The sequence below is a fragment of the Amblyomma maculatum genome, chromosome 1 (assembly GCF_055883805.1).
Source record: "Amblyomma maculatum isolate TAMU_Amacu chromosome 1, ASM5588380v1, whole genome shotgun sequence".
NCBI lineage: Eukaryota > Metazoa > Arthropoda > Arachnida > Ixodida > Ixodidae > Amblyomma > Amblyomma maculatum.
The window spans coordinates 404,903,244-404,921,919 of record NC_139344.1 but is presented as its reverse complement, the minus strand read 5'-3'; the positions used below and the strand labels follow the sequence as shown (position 1 = coordinate 404,921,919).

At 52.5% G+C, this 18,676-nt stretch overlaps 1 pseudogene; it reads left to right on the top strand.

Moving 5' to 3' along the window:
* Positions 1-626: 626 nt before the first annotated feature.
* LOC146208728 (uncharacterized) lies at positions 627-2,464 on the top strand (annotated as a pseudogene).
* Positions 2,465-18,676: the final 16,212 nt, after the last annotated feature.

The window sequence follows — 18,676 nt, the reverse complement described above, 5'->3', positions numbered from 1 at the left end:
TAGAGTAATTCCCGCACCCCTCGCCCATTCGTCGCAGCATTCCGCGCGTGTTTATTGTCGCCCCACTATTATCCTGTCCGTAGGGTCCCCTATTCTAAATCTTCTTTCCTCACCTCCAGGGTGACAGAGCTCCCCCCTTTATTCCCGCGTTAAGAATGCCCGAAAACCTGTTCTCCCACAATGGCCTGTGCGATGGGAAGTGCATCGGAAGCAGCGTGGACTGTAGTAGATGCATGCACTGCACCTCACTATTATTCCTTATACCGGTTTCCAGTGGTCGAACAGGAGCAGTAGCGTTGTGTTCTATTGGCAGAGGAGGCGCGCTTTTTTTTTTTTTTTTTGGTCCAGAGAGCAGCCGAGAGCAGTCCTCGGTGCTCCGTCGCCAGCGGCGGAGTACAGGGAGAACGGAAGTCTCCTCTCAGCCGGCGCACGGATCGGACGTGCTCCACGACCGTTCCAAGGCATCGCTGTTTCCCATCTGCCGCGCCGCCCCCTAAACGGGCCTCCCGAGATGCCACGCGTCTGCAGGGGAGCCTCACCAGTTTTGAAGCCTTCGCATCGCCACCACGGTGCCAAGTCTAACAGAGACGGGGCCCGTGTCGGCCCCGGTCGAGGATCCCTCGGCCATGGCTGCTCCAAATCAAGTGACCGGATACGACCGGATACGACCCGGAGACCCTACGGATCGTGAACATGGATACGGTCCAAACCGAGGATGCGGTCCAAACCGAGGATACGGCTCAAACCGAGGCACCTCCACCTACTGAGGAAAAATACCTTCAAAATATGGTCCGCGTCTGGCGCGGACGGAAGAACACGGCGGTGACAGCCAGGAATGCCGGTATTGGTGCGGCCGAGCAACAGGCGGCGGCTCACTCCGAGCATGCGCAGGGCGGAATGCACTGCACACAACCTCGAAGCGCGCCAAGCAACTCCGGTGGCGGCCGCAGAACACCCCACGCCTCGAAAAGGACGACATGATCGTCGTGCTAAAACCACGAGAGACTCTCGACCTCAAGGCAACTTTCCGTCCTGGACAGGCCGGCGCTGCAATACAGAGCATCCTTGGGGATGATGCAAATGCGGGACTTGCGGTGTGGCCAGTCTGGGAACAAAACGTGCTGGTCTGTGCATTGAAATCAGTGGACGCAGCGGAGAAACTACTCCGGGATATTATGCTGCCGGTCGGGGGACGTCAACTACAATTCCGGGGACACCCCGAACTCTCCGGTGAGTTCTGTCAGGGGCGTCATGAACGTCTCCCCAGACGAAACAAACGAAACTATCAAAAGAAAACTCAGTGCCGAACAAAATGTAGTATCTGTGCGCAAGCTAGGGGGATCTCCGGTTGCTGTGATAAGGTTCGCTGGGACCAAGGTACCACGGACGGTGCTCTACAGCTACGATCGGCTTCCTGTTCGTCTCTACAAGAAAACTTTACCTGTGTGCCACCGCTGTGGCACAGTGGGTCATCGGGCCGACACCTGCCCGCGACCGCAGCCAGGGCGCTGTGGACGCTGCGGAATACAAGTTCCTGCTGCCACACCTGACGGCCCAGCAGAACACCAGTGTACTCCGAGCTGTCTCATCTGCGGAGGAGACCACCCAACTGGAGCCCCCGGCTGTGCCGGGCGGTTCCGAAAGGCCATCAAACCAGGCGACCAGCCCGGATCCAAGCCTAAGCAGCTTCCTGCTTACAAGGCTGGCCAGAAGAAACCGCCATCTGAGAAGCAGAAATCCAAGAAATCTCAAACTGGACCACCCAACACTCCAAAGTCTGGGACCATGGCGAGGCTCCCGGTCCTCAAGCCCGAGGACTTCCCGCCCTTGGCAACCGCTCAACCACAGGTGAGCAGTTGGAGCGGGGCAGTCTCGGAGCCCCCTCATCTTCGCTCCCCTATTGAAACCGCCTATACAGCAGCAGGTAGAAGAACTAAGGCGCCTGAACCAAATTCTAGCGCGCAAAATTCAAGAACTAAAGGCCAAGCAGGTAGGGCCATCTGAGCCCATTGAAACCGAGCCAGAAGACGAGGATGGCAGATCATCCGTAACATCCTGCCTAACTAGCGTCTCGCGGCAGTCTGCGGACACGGTAATTGTATCGGTTTCCACTGTCGGCCACGAGGGCCTCGAGGCCCTGCAACGCCAGACTGAGCAACTACAGGAGCGAGTGGCAGCCCTCCCGAGTCAAATCATGTCGGCAGTCCGCGAGTCCTTCGAGGACATGTTCAAGGCGGCCCTAACGCAAGCACTCCCCGAAATTGTGGCCCATGTCACTGACTCGGTCCTTAAGGCCGTGCAGCCCTTGGTCAGCACCCAAATTAAGAACACTTGCTGCGACTCCCCGGTCCTCAACCGCAAGATAGCCTCCCGTCAGTCAGCGGAGGAAAACTGTTCAGGACCGGCTCCCTGTGGGTCGGCGCAGTCCCCGACTGGGGCTGTGCCGCCTACCGGTCTGAGCTAGGCCCCTGTCCCTTAAATTAAATACAACAACATGGCTAGCCGACCTAACAGGACAGCAAAAAATTTTGAAAAATTGGAGATCATCCAATGGAGCTGCAGGGGCTTCAGGGCATGGAAAAAGCGGTCACACCTCCAGCTCTACTTGCAGTCCCTGGGTGACATGCCGGCACTCGTTGCCCTGCAGGAGCCCGGCATGGGCGCTAAATTCTCAAGCTACAGCACTTTCCAGGAGGGCCAGTCGACGTGCATCCTCGTGAACAAGGCTTATACCGCAGTTCAGGTCGACTTAGACTTGAGCAACGAGCATGAATACACAATGGTCTGGGTGCTGCCTCTCAGACGCCACGACCCGTCAATACATATCCTCAATATATATTGCCCCCCGCGTAACTTTCAGTGAAATTTTCGTTCGCGCGATCAAGCTTACAAGGAACCCCTAGTGATCGTTGGAGACTTCAATGCTCCAAGCCTTCACTGGGGCTATCACTTCGAAAAAGCCAGAGGACGTAAGCTGGCGGAGCTCATATCCACTCTTCGCCTCACGTTGCTCACGGACCCGGCGTACCCCACCCGAGTGTGCCTCCCTTCGCTGCCATACTGTGGCAGCGGTAAAACATGTGGCACTAATGTCCTGTTTTACAACCTGAACTAGACAAGATCTGTGCGTGACGCAACGGCATCTTAAGCACCTTAAAAGTTTTGAAAGCTAAAGTTTCTTGGATTCTCAGTCTACCTTATCATGTACTTATAACACCTTCGGCTAACTCCAGCTTGTGGTTTCTATGACGAAGTTAAAAATGGACAAGCTTTGCGGAGAAGCTGACTTAGAACTTGTGGAAATTTGTAAGTCAGCTTCTCTGCAAGACTTGTTTTTCAAACAAACAACAGAAAGAGCTCGTTCCCAGACACCACTCTAGCATTATGCGAAGAAACGAACAGAGAGATGTTCTCCTTTCTAAGTAAACCCGGGAATGTCTCCAGTAGACTTCAGTGTGACTCAGGGAGAGGGTCGGACAAGTACAATGTTTGAATGCCGCCTGTGTGAAATAGAGGGTGAATGGTGTGGGGATTGTCCTGGGCCTTCCTCCGCGCTGACTCCCCGTGGCTTGCAATTATGAATGCGGCCTTAAGAGGTGCCTGCTGCTTTTCATTTCTACAAATACTGCGAGTGTCCTTTGGTAAGGATTTTCGATTGGAAAACAAACTTTGCAGAGAAGCTGATTTACTGAGCCCAGCAAGGGATCCCTAAAAACATCACACAATAGCGCTGCTTGTATCGTATCATATTATACACGTAACACCGGTCGTCCGAAAGTTCATTTCAAGTGCGGCTCAGTTCCGCACTCTCGAGGAACTTCACTCGGGAGAACAGAGCACCGCAAGGATGCATATTAAGTACTACACTTTTCATCGTAAAATGGAATTCAATAGCCAAAGAAATCCCAGAGTGTGTTATACACTCACTTCTTTGTCGATCTCCAAATCCCATGCGCATCATCCAGCTTATCAACGTGTGAAATGTAAGTACAACTTACACTAAACAAACTCGAAAACTGGGCAGACAAAAACGGATTTAGATCAGTTAATGTTGTCTTCTCTCTCAGGAGAGACCTGCAGCTTGATCGCGTACTGTATCTAAATGAAACCTTAATCCCAATAAAACCAGAACATAAATCTTCGAGCATAACATTTGACAGAAAGCTTGCGTTCTTGCCTCACATAAACACACTCAAAAAGAAAGCCTCTAAATATCGGATCATACTGAAAGTACTCTCGCGGTAACACCGAGGGTCTGATACAACATGCCTACTCCTCATCTATCGCTCTTTGATACGCTGGATCTTGGACTACGGATGTGTAGTGAGACCATGCTACGTGAAAAGACAAGACCCGGTACATAACGCAGGCCTACTCCTTTTATGCGGCGCTTACAGGACATCGCCCATAGAAAGTCTTTACGCCGAAACGAATGAACCCTCGCTAGAAATCAGAAGCCCTCTTACTTGCACATATGTTCTAAAGATGACATCCTTACCGAAACACATCTGCTATCCAGTCGTAAAAAAGTGCCCTTTGAGAATATTATTCAGGAACAAACCCGAAGCGACTAGGCCTCTACTACTGCGATTCGAAGAGATCTGCGAGAATGTCGGTATAGTGGACACATTACACGACACTGCTCAAAGGCGAGACTCACTAGCTCCGTGGTACAATTTTCTTGCAGTCTGCGATCTCACATTCGCACAAGTCCGTAAAACTCAAACACCGCATCAACATATCATCCAAGAATTCCTCACACTCGAGGAAAGATACGGGAGCTTCACTAACATTTATACTGAGGGTTAGAAAAGAGCTGATTATATTGCAAGTGCGATTGTGCAAGGAGAAGGGGAGAAAATAAAACTCCCACAGTGTGCATCCATCTTCACCACTGAATGCTATGCCATCTATGTCGCCGTGAAGAAAATGGTTGGTTGGTTTGTGGGGTTTAACGTCCCAAAGCGACTCAGACTATGAGAGACGCCGTAGTGGAGGACTCCAGAAATTTCGACCACCTGGGGTACTTTAACGTGCACTGACATCGCACAGCACATGGGCGCCTTGCTTTTCGCCTCCATCGAAAAGCGGCCGCCGAGGCCGGGATTCGATCCCGCGTCCTTGGACACAGTAGTCGGGCGCCGTAACCACTGCACCACCCCGGCGGGGCCATAATAAGCGAGAACAATACGACAGTATAGTTTACACAGGCTCTTCCAGAGTACGCACAGCCCTTTACCTCAAAGATGCAGTTGCATTGCTACTTGAAGACATCATACACAACATGAACGCAGCAACCGTGCAGGGACAAAGGGTCATATTCTGCTGGGTCCCAAGCCATGACGGAATCAAAGGCAACGATAGGGCAGACGCATGCGCAGCTGTAGTTCGAGACAAACAAACCAAGAAAGTAAGTGTCCCCTTTAAAGACTGCATGAAGTGAGTGCATCATAAACTGAGAAATAAATGGCAGTCCACTTGGAATAGCAAAGTAAATAACAAACTTCACTTAGTAAAGCCTTTGTTGGAAGAATGAAAATCATGCACCCACCAGGACCGTTTTAAAGAGGTGATTTTATGTTGTCTTTGCATAAGACACACACACACCTTATACATAACCTCATATTAACGAAACAAGACAAGCCTCATTGTGACACATGCGGAGTAGACCTCGCTGTAAACCATCTCTTATACTTTTGTAGAAAACTGGAACCAATAAGGAAAAAAAACATTTTGCACGTTTTTGCAATGAACACATTTCTTTCATCCCGCATTGGTGTCAGATGAACATACCCTTGTCAACTTGTCGTGTATTCTAAAAGAAGCAAATATTCTAAACACGCTGTAGATCAGACAAACCAAATACATATAAACACAACAAAACGATATTTAACCCCGTGTTTGGCGCATGGTAGCTTTAGTTGCTTATGCGCAATTAAACCACACAACACAAAACTATGCGGGGAAGCGAGCCGCGCTGACTGAAGGCTTGCGGCGGCTCTCAAATGGCCTGCTTCGCCGCTGAATGAGACGGAGAAGTCAGCTGAACCCTATTTTAACCTCATTATAATTGTATTTAAAGCGCCACAGTAACGGAATTTTACTTGTTAAGACCAGAAATGGCTTCTCCCTGGTGACCGTCCGCAGCAGGTTTTGTGAGAACCTTGTTAAGGATGGCGACAATGTCGGGCATGGGAGATGCCGCTTTCGACCATCAAGGCAAGAAATCCGGGGCGAAAGAGGTGGAGTGGTCAAGAAAGGCGACAACGAGACGCGTCTTGGGGCGGCAACACAGACGAGCTGAAAAAGAACGCGGTGTTTGACCGGTCATCGACTGCCGTCCACGATCGGCCTATCGAGGACAAAAGGCTCAAATGGGTTAGCACTGGATGGTACTGCCAAGGCTACCGCGCGGGCAGTGTCCTTTCTGAGTAGCCGGACGGGGGGACAAAAGGAACGTCTCCAGCAACGTTTTCCCCTCCTCTTGCCGACGGCGTGCATCGGCACCTTTTACGCAGGTGTGCGCCCAGAACCTGAGGCGCCGGCAGACAATGAACGCTGCTTGGGCCGCCATTTTTACCGCCACAACGCCTTCCTCCTTGTCACCAAGTACGAACTATTTTCGGAGACGTGTGACCAGGAGTGAGAGAGGGTGCAAGTGCGTGATAGTGCAGGGATTAAGACACTCCCTCAGCAGGGCTGGATTATCCAGGGTTCAAAAGGTTCAAATGAACCGGACCTTCCGTTCTCAGGGGATCCCCGAGTGCTGCAAGAAATGTCGTATCTCGAGGTTTGTTCCGATAAATAGTCGTCTTTCTGATTTGCCATGATTAAAATTAGAGCTTATGTATTGCCAGAGTCCTTCAACATTTATTCATTGAAGGACTCTGGTATTGCAATGTCGAATGCTTCAAACGCTGTCCGTCGCATCGTACGTTAACTTAGTGGAAAAGCCAGCCTCATATTTCTTAGGTCAAAGTGCAAAGCTGTGTACTCGCCCTAATCAAAGAAAAAAAATACAACATGGTTTCACCTGTTTCTAACTGGTTTCAGTTTTCAACTGGTACCAGCTCGACCTCAATGGTTCCGGATGCCTACCAGAATTGGAAGTCAGCGAATCGAAGTTGTCGGTCAAGTGGAAACAACCGGTTCTAGCTAGCTCTCAGTTGGGAGTCAGTTCGTACCCACAGATAAGCCAAGGGATCTCTTTCATTATTGCGTTTGAGGTCAGTTGCATGTTTCGTTAATAAGTAGTGAAATCTGCGACAAAAGAAATTAATTATTAACTAGAGATTATGACTGCTCATACATGACAGTCGCCTCAAAAATTTGTCGCTGCTGTCAGTGGAGACACGAGATTCTAAGGCGTTTCAACGTTAAAAATCTCACCATGAAACTGTTCCAGCTAAAGGCTCGAAAACGCTTATGGTAGTGTAGTTTTATTACATATTATATAAGTGCAGGCGACTGCGCTGAAGACTGCTTAGGAGCGGAAATGGCGAAGAACCACTTTAGCTCGAGAAATTGATTTTTCACGAATTGGTGCTGTGGTTTTTGAAAAAGGATGTTGTGTATCCTGCGACGTTTTTAGAAAAGCTCAGTCTAGGTGCCAGTCTGCCTGTGCGCTCTGCGGGAAAGTATATGCTCAGGCGATGTTCGTAAACAGTCCACAGATTCTTCGAGTAAATGTGGCGTGTGTTCTTCGGCAGGAAATTCTAAGACGCGTCAATTGTTAGACATCACAGCATGTGCCGGAGTAAGGGGGAGGAGGGGGGTGGCATAGGGGCACTCTATTGTATTTTTAACCGGGCCCTCATCGCTGTTAATTCGCTCCTGTCCCTCAGCTGCGGGCCCGCCCTTCACCTATGGAGATAAGGAAGGAGCTCTATAAAACTGTGAGTGCACCCGTGCATTGGTGTTATTGTTCCTTATTCTGTTTCTTGTTTCTTTCCTCATCCACCCAAGATGTAAATAAACCCAGTTTTCTTCGTTATTCAACTCCATGCTTCCTGCATTCGTCGGCACTTGCTCTCCTGGGTGGAATGGGCGTCGTCTTGGCCAAGGATCCGTCAAGCGCAGCATCCAGGTCCTTAATTTGATCAAATAAAAATACAACATTCACAACACACACTCTTTCCACTCGCCTGTCTCCAATTCATCTCACATGGCGCCTGTATTTCCTTTCCCTCCCCGACTTGTTTGGTACGCGACCTTGCAGCTGGCATCTGCTTGAATGAAACGGCGCAGTAGGTCTGAGGACGAGGTCATCTAGCCATTCCCTTCGAGAAAAAAAAAAAGGGGGGGGGGGGCACATCAAACAACCTGAACCCCAACGGCACTTGTTTCATGCGACGCGAGACGCAACTACAGACTGTGAGCAGCGCAAGCTCCGACACACCGATCTGTGCCTAGCAAATAATTCGGAGACGTGCTCGCTTCCGTGTGTTACAAGCTTAAATTCGCTGTACTTTTACACTGTCCTTACGAACTGTATAATATTCGTAAAATATCCCCAGAACACAAATAAAAAGTTCGTTTATAACCTCAGTGCTTCAACTTTTTCAACATTTATTTATTCTCGTTAATATCAAACGCTTTTAAGTCTAATGACGATACTAATACAATGGGATCATTTAAACAATATGCCGTAAGGCTGAAGGGAGCTTGGGCACGGCTGAGTGGCAACTTCTCAAGTGTCCCAAAGGAAACAAGCTGGCCAACGCCCAACAATTAGTAAGACTAGCGCACAAATGGCTCGGAGGAGGAAAGTTGGTGCAGCAGGAGGGCCCTGCAGCAGAGCTTCCCAGGCTTCTTACAATGTATATTTGCTTCAGCCCTTGGGGAGCTAGCGCATTCCAAGATTATGTGGTTGAAGGTTCCCCTCGCCCCACAGTGCTTGCGGTTATCGTTTTGTCTATGGTCTATCAGGACGTGATATGCCCAGACCGAGTTTGCGGAGTTGCCGCTGCCATGCGACTGCCGCGCTATTGTTTAGACTTTTACCGGTACCAGTCGCCTCCTTAAGCTGCAGTTTTCGAGAATCGGGCGACTCCACAGTTATCCGGAAGTAGACAGCTCGGGGCTAACTCGTGGGCCGGCTTGGTGCCAGAAACGGACGCGAGTGCGAAGGTCCAAACAGAGCAAATTTTTCTGTTCAGCTGTCTACTGGCCAGAATCGTTGCCGTTTCCGACGAGATCCTACCTTTTCTAAAACTCCAGATGACCGTTTTGCTATCGCTAATTATGATATTGGTTTTTGTTCCAAAGTAGCGAGCTGTTTCTGTACGTGTTGCCCCTTCTAATGGTGAAGGCCCCGGGCACTTGCGCCTTTGAACACGGGAGGATATTTTTGCTGGCCTTGTGTGCGCAATCACGTTACACAGAACTGACGACACTCGTGCGTGTCCTGCTGGATATATATATATTTTTTTTTACTGGGAGAGAGTGAGAGAGAGCTGTAGTCCAATGCGCGGGAAGGATGAAAGGATTGGGCTGACAGGCTGGCTATCGAAGTGCCTCGGCGCTCGCTTATTTCTGTGGTTTAGGGGAGAAGAGAAGAGAAGGGGTTTAGTCGTCCTGCGAACAAAGCGCATAGCAGCGGGCACCTGCAGGCTGTTTTTTTTTTCCTTAGTTGTGCGGAAAGGGTGAAAGGAGGGGCGGGAAGGCTGGTATGCACGCCTACTTTTTTTTTTTTTTTTTTTTCCCAAGCAGTGAGGTATGGACTGCGGTATCCAGGACGGCATCGGTGGCTTTGACGGCATGCGGAGAAGCCGCTGAAGATTTGACTGCTTCTGTACGCAGCGGGTTAGAACAGTGCACTCAATCGGCCGCTTTTGTACTTCAAGTTACGCCCGTTATGTGAGCCAAAATGTTGAATAATTTCACAGCTTAATATCAAACGTCAACGTTTACGCGAGAATATGCTCCGAATCTCGACAGTTAGTCTTTTCGCCACTACAGAACTGTATGTGTGTTGGCGCGTGTTTCGCGTATACGCGTGCTCGCGTTAATACAAATAACTCATGACTACTCCTGCACTTCTTTATTATAGTGAGGAAAGCAGCGCACAATCCATGCAGTGCGCTGCGACGAAGCAGTTCAGTTCAGTCGTTCAGTCGTGTCCGACTCTTCGTGGCCCTATGGACCATGTCACGCCATGCTTTCCGGTCTCTCACTATCTTCCTAACATCACATAACTTCATCTGCAGTGCCTCGAGGATGCCATATAACCATCGCGTTCGCTGCCTACCCCTTCTCCGGCGACCCTCAACCTTTCCCAACATCACACCTTTCTCCAGCGACTCCTCTCTTCTCATCAGATGACCAAAGTAGCTGAGCTTTAACTTTAGAATTTGACCCTCCAATGAGCGGTCAGGGTTTATGGTCGACAATATCGACTGATTTGATCTTCTGGCAGTCCAAGGAACTCTCAAGAGTCTTCGCCAGCACCACAATTCAAACGCGTCAATTCTTCGGCGGTCAGCCTTTTTCACAGTCCAACTCTCGCATCCATACATCACGACTGGAAGCCGACTCATGCCTAAGTCCCTTCATCGCCTCGCATGCCAGCCACCTCGCCAAACAACCGGTGGTGGTGGTGGTGGTAAAAAAAGTTCTAGAGGGCACTTTGGTGACGTCATGACTTGTCGGGACGGTACATCATGCGCCCCTTGTCTAACACAACCAGAATTTCATTGAAGGCATCAAAGGTCACCGGCATTCTGAATTCGTTTACAGGAAAGGCGCAATATATTGCCGCGAAACCTTCAAAACTGTATTTGTTGTTTTTTAACAGCCGCCGGCATGCGGCCTTATCACTGATTTTGGATCGCGTATCAGTTCTGTATTCTTTGTTTGTTATTGCTCAATGTCGCGAGACTCACCTTTATCAGTTTCGTTGTAGCGCAAGATGCACCGAGATCTGTCTCGAAGATTCGGCCACTCGTGTGTCTTTCTACAATGTTCCAGCTTGTGCTTGTAGCAGTTGCGACGTTATCTAGATTGTTCTGAGCAGCCTTTAAATTGAGCGTTGACGAGTGCGGCGGGCATTCTTTGTTCGACGATCGGCGAGCACGTTTGTTGCTCTCGCCGCCGCCGAGTTCCTTAGGGCGCAAGTCAGCCCAATAAAGAGTTAATTTCAGTACCATCAAGCCTGTGTCTTCTTTTGGTGTCAACGACCTTGTCACCACTACGTGACATTTGGTGGAGGTGCTGCCCCTGATTCTTCAAGCGAAGACCACAGCCTTGTTCCTGTCGCTCTGGAAGACAAGCCTACAGGTCACCGAGCCAGCCGCCGACCCCAAGGCCTACAACCCGAACTCGGTCTGCTGCCTGACCCCGTTCGACTGCGAAAGGCATCAACTTTGGAAATGGCCCAATCAACAGCACCAGTCGTCTTCGTGCAGCCCAGGGAACCCCACATCCTCCAAGCATTGTCCAGTGAAGATGCGGAAGACTGGATGGATCTTTTCGACCGTGTGGCAGAATTCAACGGCTGGAACGACGCCGCGAAACTCAGGCAAGTCTACTTTGTTCTTCAAGGACATGCCCGAGTTTGGTTCGAAAATCGTGAGGCAGCTATGAAGGATTGGGATATTTTCAAGAACGAGTTTTTGACTGCCTTTTTAAGCGTCGTCCGAAAGGAAAAAGCCCAGGCCTGCCTTCAGTCAAGGCTTCAACTCCCTAACGAGCCTGTCCTGGTGTACGTTGAGGAGATGAAGCGCCTCTTTCGCCGCGCCGACCCTAACATAAACGAAGGTGAGAGAGTCAATTTTTTTAAAGAGTCGCTTTTTGCAGGTCTTGTGCGAAATCTGCCAAGAACTGTGGCGGAATTTGAAACGGAAGCGTCTACCATCGAGGAGACGTTGGACAACCGGATGCGCCATTGCGAGCGACCACTTCATCCGGACTACTCAAGCCACTTCGGGACCTCATCCGGGAGATCGTGCGAGAGGAGCTCCGCCGATTGCTGCCATCATCACAACAACACCAGGTGACGACGCTCACGGACGTCGTACGTCAAGAAGTCCAGCAGGCACTGGGCGTTCCTCAAGCGACGACTCCGACGGCTCCAGTGCATTAAAAAAAATGATTTATTTATAGGAAGGGAAAGGCACGGTAACTGTCTCACTTGTTTTCTGTGGACACGGCAACCGCGCCGTAAGGGAAGGGAGGAAGGTGGGAGTGAAGGTGGAAAGAGAGAAAGAGCAGCCGTAGTGGAGGGCTACGGAGTAATTTCGACCACCTGGGGATCTTTAACGTGCGCTGACATCGCACAGCACACGGACGTCTCTTCGTTTCGCCTCCATCGAAACGCAGCCGCCGAGGTCGGGTTCGAACCCGGGTACTCCGGCACGGTAGTCGGGCGTCTTACCACTGCACCACCCCGGCGGGGCTCCAGTGCATGAATCAGCATAATAATACTAACAATTGGTTCACAAGAAAGGAAAGGCGCAGTATCTACCACACTTGTTCTGTGGACGCCTGAACCGCGCCGTAAGGAAAGGGATGAAGGCGGGAGTGAAAGCGGAAAGAGAGAAAGTGGTGGCGTAGTGGAGGGCTCCGGAGTAATTTCGACCATCTGGGGATCTTTAACGTGCACTGACATCGCACAGCACAGGGACACCACTTCGTTCGCCTCCATCGAATATGAGGTTCAGCTCATATGGGCAACAATCATTTTTCCCGCTTAACGTTTGCCCATGTGTGTAAAGAAACGTGGTGCGCGAAAAAGCGTAGTAGCCATGTTGTTGTTTCACACTTTAAAACAATATACATTTCATTTATATGTTGCGAAATTTGTAGGGCTCGTGGCGCGCCGCGCATTTGAAGGCCGCGCCACTTCCCAATGCTCCCTGCGCGCGTGCCTGTTTCCCTCTCCCCGCTCGCGCGGGGATAACCGGTCCCGCGCGAGGGGGCTATAAAAGAAGACACGCGCCGCCGTCGCTGCTCTTCTTGGTCCCTGGCGCTTCCTGGTCCCTGGCTCGTCGCTCCCGCTTCCCTCCCGGCTCTCCACGGAAACGACCCGCAGCCACCCGGACGACAAGATCCCTGTGAGATTAAATATGTTTGTTATACGGCCCACTGTGTGTTTGTCGTGCGCATCCCTCGGGCAGAGGAATCGCCCACAACTGGCACCCAACTGGGGCTGAATTAGCACCCATGTGGACGATTTTTCTGCCAACGTGGCAGCGCACGGCAACACGACGGGCCGGTCCTTTGTATGTTAGGCGCGACGCCATTTTGAGTTTAGGGCTAGCGTGTGTGCATATGAGGCGGAGTGTAGTATAGTAGTGTTTGTACAGTGTTTTAATTTTGTTTTGGGTTATGTGTGTGTTTTTTAGTGTCGGGCGGTTTGTGTTTTAATTTTTTTTTTGTGCATATGTTAGTTTTATGAAGTGTTTAGCCCTTGTGAATAGCCTCCTGACGTGGGCTAGGTGGTAGTCGTGCGCGTGTAGACTCCCGGCCGGCCTTAGTTGTTGAGTGCAATGCCTCCGAGAAAAGACGTGCCAGATAGGGCCGCCGCTTCGGACGCCAGTGCGTCCGGAAGTGAGGTGAGGGACGCGGTAGAGTCTGCGCAGGTTACCGATGCGGCCGCCCTGATGAGGCAGATGAACGAGGTGTTGTCGGTGTTCGCCCTTCAGCTCGGTTCGGTGGCTAGCGCCAACCAAGCCACAGCTGCGGCGGCAGTCTCGCGTCCGCGGATAAATGTAGAGGTTCCCTCCTTCTCCGGTTATACGGACGTAAAGTCAGTCCACGAGTTCCTGCAAGAACTCGAGGATTATCAGACCGCACTGGGTTCCCCAGACGACGTGGTGCTAGCGCAGGTAATCCCCGTGGCACTTGTCGAGAGCGCGGCGCGGTGGAGACGCTGCCAGCCGGCCTTCCAGTCGATGGCAGACTTCACAGATCGCTTCCGCGCCGAGTTCTTGCCGCCCGATTACGAACGCCGGATGCTTGAGGAGCTAGCGTTGCGCACACAGCACCCAGAGGAGAGCCTCCTCGAGTATGTACGCGCAATGCAGGAGCTCTACAAGAGGGCAGATCCCACGGCAACCGATCTTGAACAGGTCGCGCGCGTGATGAGGCAATGCCATCCGCGCTTCAAGCCGTATTTGCGGGGACGTGGTTTTGCAAACCTCGAGGCCCTAGCACAGGAAGCGAAGGTAGTACAGGCGGATTTACTCGCTGAATTGCGCTACCAGCCACCCCCCAGGCCAGCCGAATCGCTAGAGCCGCAATGCGCCTGGGCCGGAGGCCAAGACTCCGCGCCGCGCGCCAGGGGCGCAGACGTAATGACGGTAGGGCAGGAAAGGCCAGCGGAAGGCTCCGATATTCCTCGCGCTCTTGACCCGTACGCGTTCGAGCAGCGGCGTCGAGCTGGGCTCGCCAGCGACGTACGCACAGGCGCGGAGAGAGGGGAAAGACGTCCCCAACAGCTTCGTGGAACGCGGCATCCCCCGTCCGCGCGGCAGGTGAACGACCGGCTTTGCTGGAATTGCAACCAGCCGGGCCACGTGGCACGAGAGTGTCAAGCAAGGCGTATGCAGGGAAACGCGGACCGCCGGCGGCCATAATTGGTAACACCAGCCTGTCGCCGTCGGCGGGAGAATTTCGTGGTAGCCACGGCGGAAAATGGGAAATGTACTCCCACGCCGCGTCACCGGGCGCTGAGGCTTTTGTCCCCCTCGCCTGTAGAGCGCAAGGAATGTTGTCGCGCTCGAGCCCTTTTATGCTAGTGCGGTTAGCTGGTCAAAGCTACTCGGCACTCATTGACACGGGCTCAACTCTGTCACTGGTCGGTGATGATGTGTTCGAGGCCTGCCGTAGATGTAACATCCGTGTCAGGCCAGCAGAAACCCCTTTGAGCTTAGCAGCAGGGACGACAAAAGCGGAAGGAGCGGTGCGTCTGGTCCTGCGTATTGACGGCAGGAAGCGGAGGCATCGCTTCGTCTATCTGCCCGGCTTAACCATACCAGTTATTCTGGGAAGAGATTTTCTTTCGAGCGAAGGCATTGTGCTTGACATGGGGGAGAACGGCTATCGCTACAGCCCCTTCACCCCCCTCATTCCCTTTGTTAGCGCACCCAAGCAGGAATGCGTCGCTGAGCGAGCGAGCGTTCACGCTTTTGTCGCAGAGGGCTCCCCCGCGACACTGAATGGTAGCCCATTAGAAGCAATTATCGCGTCCTTCTCGGGAACCGGTAGTCAGCGCCGAAGGCTCGTAGAAACTTTACTCCCGTTTTCGGATTGTTTCACAGAGAAACCAGGCAGGACCGACTTGCTTCAGCACGAGATCGAAACGGGTGATGCGCGCCCTTTCAGATGTAACCCGCGGCCGTTAAGCGCGCATAAGAGACAACTTCTCGACAGCGCCCTTGACGAGATGATAGATACCGGCGCGGTGAGACCCTCACAAAGTCCCTGGGCGTCCCCAGTGGTTCTAGCGCCAAAGAAAGATGGTTCGGTCAGGCTGTGTGTTGATTATCGAAAGCTCAACTCACTGACGCCTACGGTTGCGTACCCTTTCCAGTCGATCGAGGCTGTGATGTACGCGTTAGGGAACGCAAGGTTCTTCACAGTCCTGGATGCAAGCAGAGGGTACCTGCAGATTGAGGTGGCGGAAGGTGACATTCAGAAAACCGCATTCACCTGTCACCGCGGGCTCTTCGAATTTACTCGACTCCCGTTTGGCTTGTCTAATGCACCGAGCACGTTCATGCGATTGATGGACATCGTGCTGGGCGATGCAAGGTTCAACTACGCGATGGCGTACCTCGACGACGTCGTGATATTCTCACAGTCGTTCGAAGAGCATCTCATTCACTTGAATTCCGTTCTTGAAAGAATGAGACGTGCGGGTATAACGATCAACCCAAAGAAAGTGCAGTTGGCATCGAAGAGAGTTAACCTCTTGGGATTTGTGGTTGATGATGGCACTTTGAGACCGAACGATGACAAACTGCAGGCAATTCTGAACTACCCCTGCCCGACGGACGTGAAAAGCTTGCAGAGGTTTTTGGGAATGGTTGCCTTCTACAGACAATTCATCCCTAGTTGTTCAGAGCTCGCTAGGCCGTTGAACCAGCTGTTGCGAAAAGGCTCGAAGTGGGTCTGGGGCAAGGAACAGAACGACGCTTTTGTTGCCTTGGCTCGCGCGATAGCGAACACCGCTAGTTTGCGCCTCCCCGACCTGAACCAGCCGTTTGTCTTGCAGACAGACGCTAGTGATGCCGGTGTAGGAGCTGTTTTGTTGCAGGAACACGAGGGCAAGCTGCGCCCTGTCGCGTTCGCTAGCCGCACGCTCACATCGGCGGAGCGGAATTACTCCGTGACCGAAAAGGAATGCCTGGCGATAATGTTCGCATTGTCAAAGTTCGACATGTACCTAGACGGAGCGGTTTTCACCGTGCAGACAGATCACCAGGCACTTTCGTGGTTAAAGAGGCTGAAAAACCCCGCAGGCAGACTCGCGAGATGGGCGTTGACGTTGCAACGTTACGCGTACGCCATTGAGTACCGCCGGGGCAGCATGAATAAGGTGGCCGATGCGTTATCGCGCGCACCGTTGAAGGCTGGCAGAAGCGCAGAAGAGGCGCAAACCAGCTTTGCTGATAGCGGCGTCGCCGCTAGTGGAGAGGAGGAGAGGGCGGACGCGAGTGTCGCGCCCTGCGTAGTTAAAGAGAGGAAGGAGGCGGACAGAGTTGCCGCGCGGTGCTGCGAGAGAGAGAAGGCGCAGCAGCTGGTGGCGGCGACTACTCGCCTGCCAAGAAGTGAGGCAGAGAGAAATCTGTCTTGGGGAGTAGCGGTCAGTAGGGAAGAGCTAATTGAGGCCCAGAAAGCAGATGGTCTATGCCAGCGGGTGCTGACAGAGCTTGCGAGTAGTGCAGCTTGCACCGGGAACGCTGAGGGCAAGTACGACGCGTATCTGCTGGGCGAGGATGGCTTACTGCTCCGCTACATCCCCCAACTTGACGAGGAAGAGGCGATTGCATCCCCCTTCCGAGTCGTGGTCCCGAGGAAGTTGCGGAAACGATTCCTCCAGTACTTCCATGACTCAGCGCTGGCAGGCCATGGCAGCGGCAGTAAGACTTACGATAAGTTATGCCGTGTCGCGACCTGGCCAGGTATGAGAAAGGATGTGCTGGGTTACGCCCGTACATGTCCTGTTTGCCAGGTAGCCAAGCCTCGGGCGGGGAAACCCGCTGGCATGATGAAGCCGGTAGTTAGCAACTATCCGTGGCAAGTGGTCGCGTGCGATATCATGGGACCCCTCCCTCGCTCCGCGCGCGGACACCAATACATCCTGGTAATAACGGACCACTATTCCAAGTGGGTTGAGGTTTTCCCCCTTAGGAAGCTTGTGTCAGAACGGATTTGGGAGAAACTGTTGGAGACATTCACTCGTTTCGGTTTCCCTTCCGACCTGATTACAGACAATGCCTCGTATTTCACAAGCAAAGTCTTTGTTGATTCCTGTCGGGCGCTTCAAATCCGCCACAGGAAAACGAGTCCCTACCACGCTCAGAGCAACATAACCGAGAGAGTGAATCGGAATGTTAAGAGTATGCTGGTCGCGACGACCGAGCAGCACAGAGATTGGGACGCACGGCTGTCCGAACTGGCTTTCGCCACTAGAACAACCGTGAACAGGTCGGTAGGTATGACACCTGCTTACTTGAATTTTGGGAAAGAGATCGCTTTTCCGCTAGAGAACGCCCTACTTGACGCGGCGGGGCCCGCGCCCCCTCCGCTTACACAGTACGCGGCAAAGCTCCGCGAGCGCCTTGAGGCAGCGCAGCGCGCGGCTCGTGAAAACCTCGATGTCGCGCGCATGGAGCAAGCGGATCAGTACAACAAAGGTCGTCGTCACGTCGTTTTCAACACGGGCGACTTGGTACTGAAAAGAACGCACCCGCTTAGTAACGCAGCGCGTGGTTTCGCCGCGTCGCTAGCGCACAAGTGGGTTGGACCGTTCGAAGTTACGGCACGGACTACGCCACTCACCTACCAACTGCGGTTGTTGGCGAGCGGTGAAACCGCTGGTCCGGTGCACGTCGCAGACTTGAAAGCTTACCACCTTCGCAAGGACGATAACTGCGAAGCGGGGGAAGCTCAAAACGATGCAGGTAGCAACCCGGTTCGCAACCGACGCTATAACCTAAGGCCAAGGTAGTGCACTACTTTGTCTAACGTCTTTGCTTCTTTCAGAATGCATTCTGATAAGATTTTGCAGCAGCCAGATGAACCACCGTCGCTGGGGCGGGAAACCGCACCCAGCGCATGGTTCAAGGAGGGGCCACTTAAACAGGGGGTACCCCCCTAGTTTGTAGTGGTTTGTGGCCCATCATTGTGACCAGCGCGGCCATGCTGGCCGTCTTCAACAAGTCTGGGTTGGAGCCCGCTGCCCAGGCCTGGAGTATGGTCCTCAGGAAGCCAGGTGTGCCTGGGGCGGAAACGCCTGCTGCAATGTGCATCCAGCACGGCGCCATGTGGAAAGGGGTCACCAATGTAGAGCAGCAGCTCAGGGCCGCTGCCAGGCGTATCCGTGGCCGAGCCCAGCTGCGCTGTGACCCCGAGGATGTGGCCGCTGCCGGAGAGGGACCAGCTGAGATGGCATGGCATCCCGCCAGAGCCTGGCGACAAGGCTTCATATTTTACGCCGACCCGGGCTCGG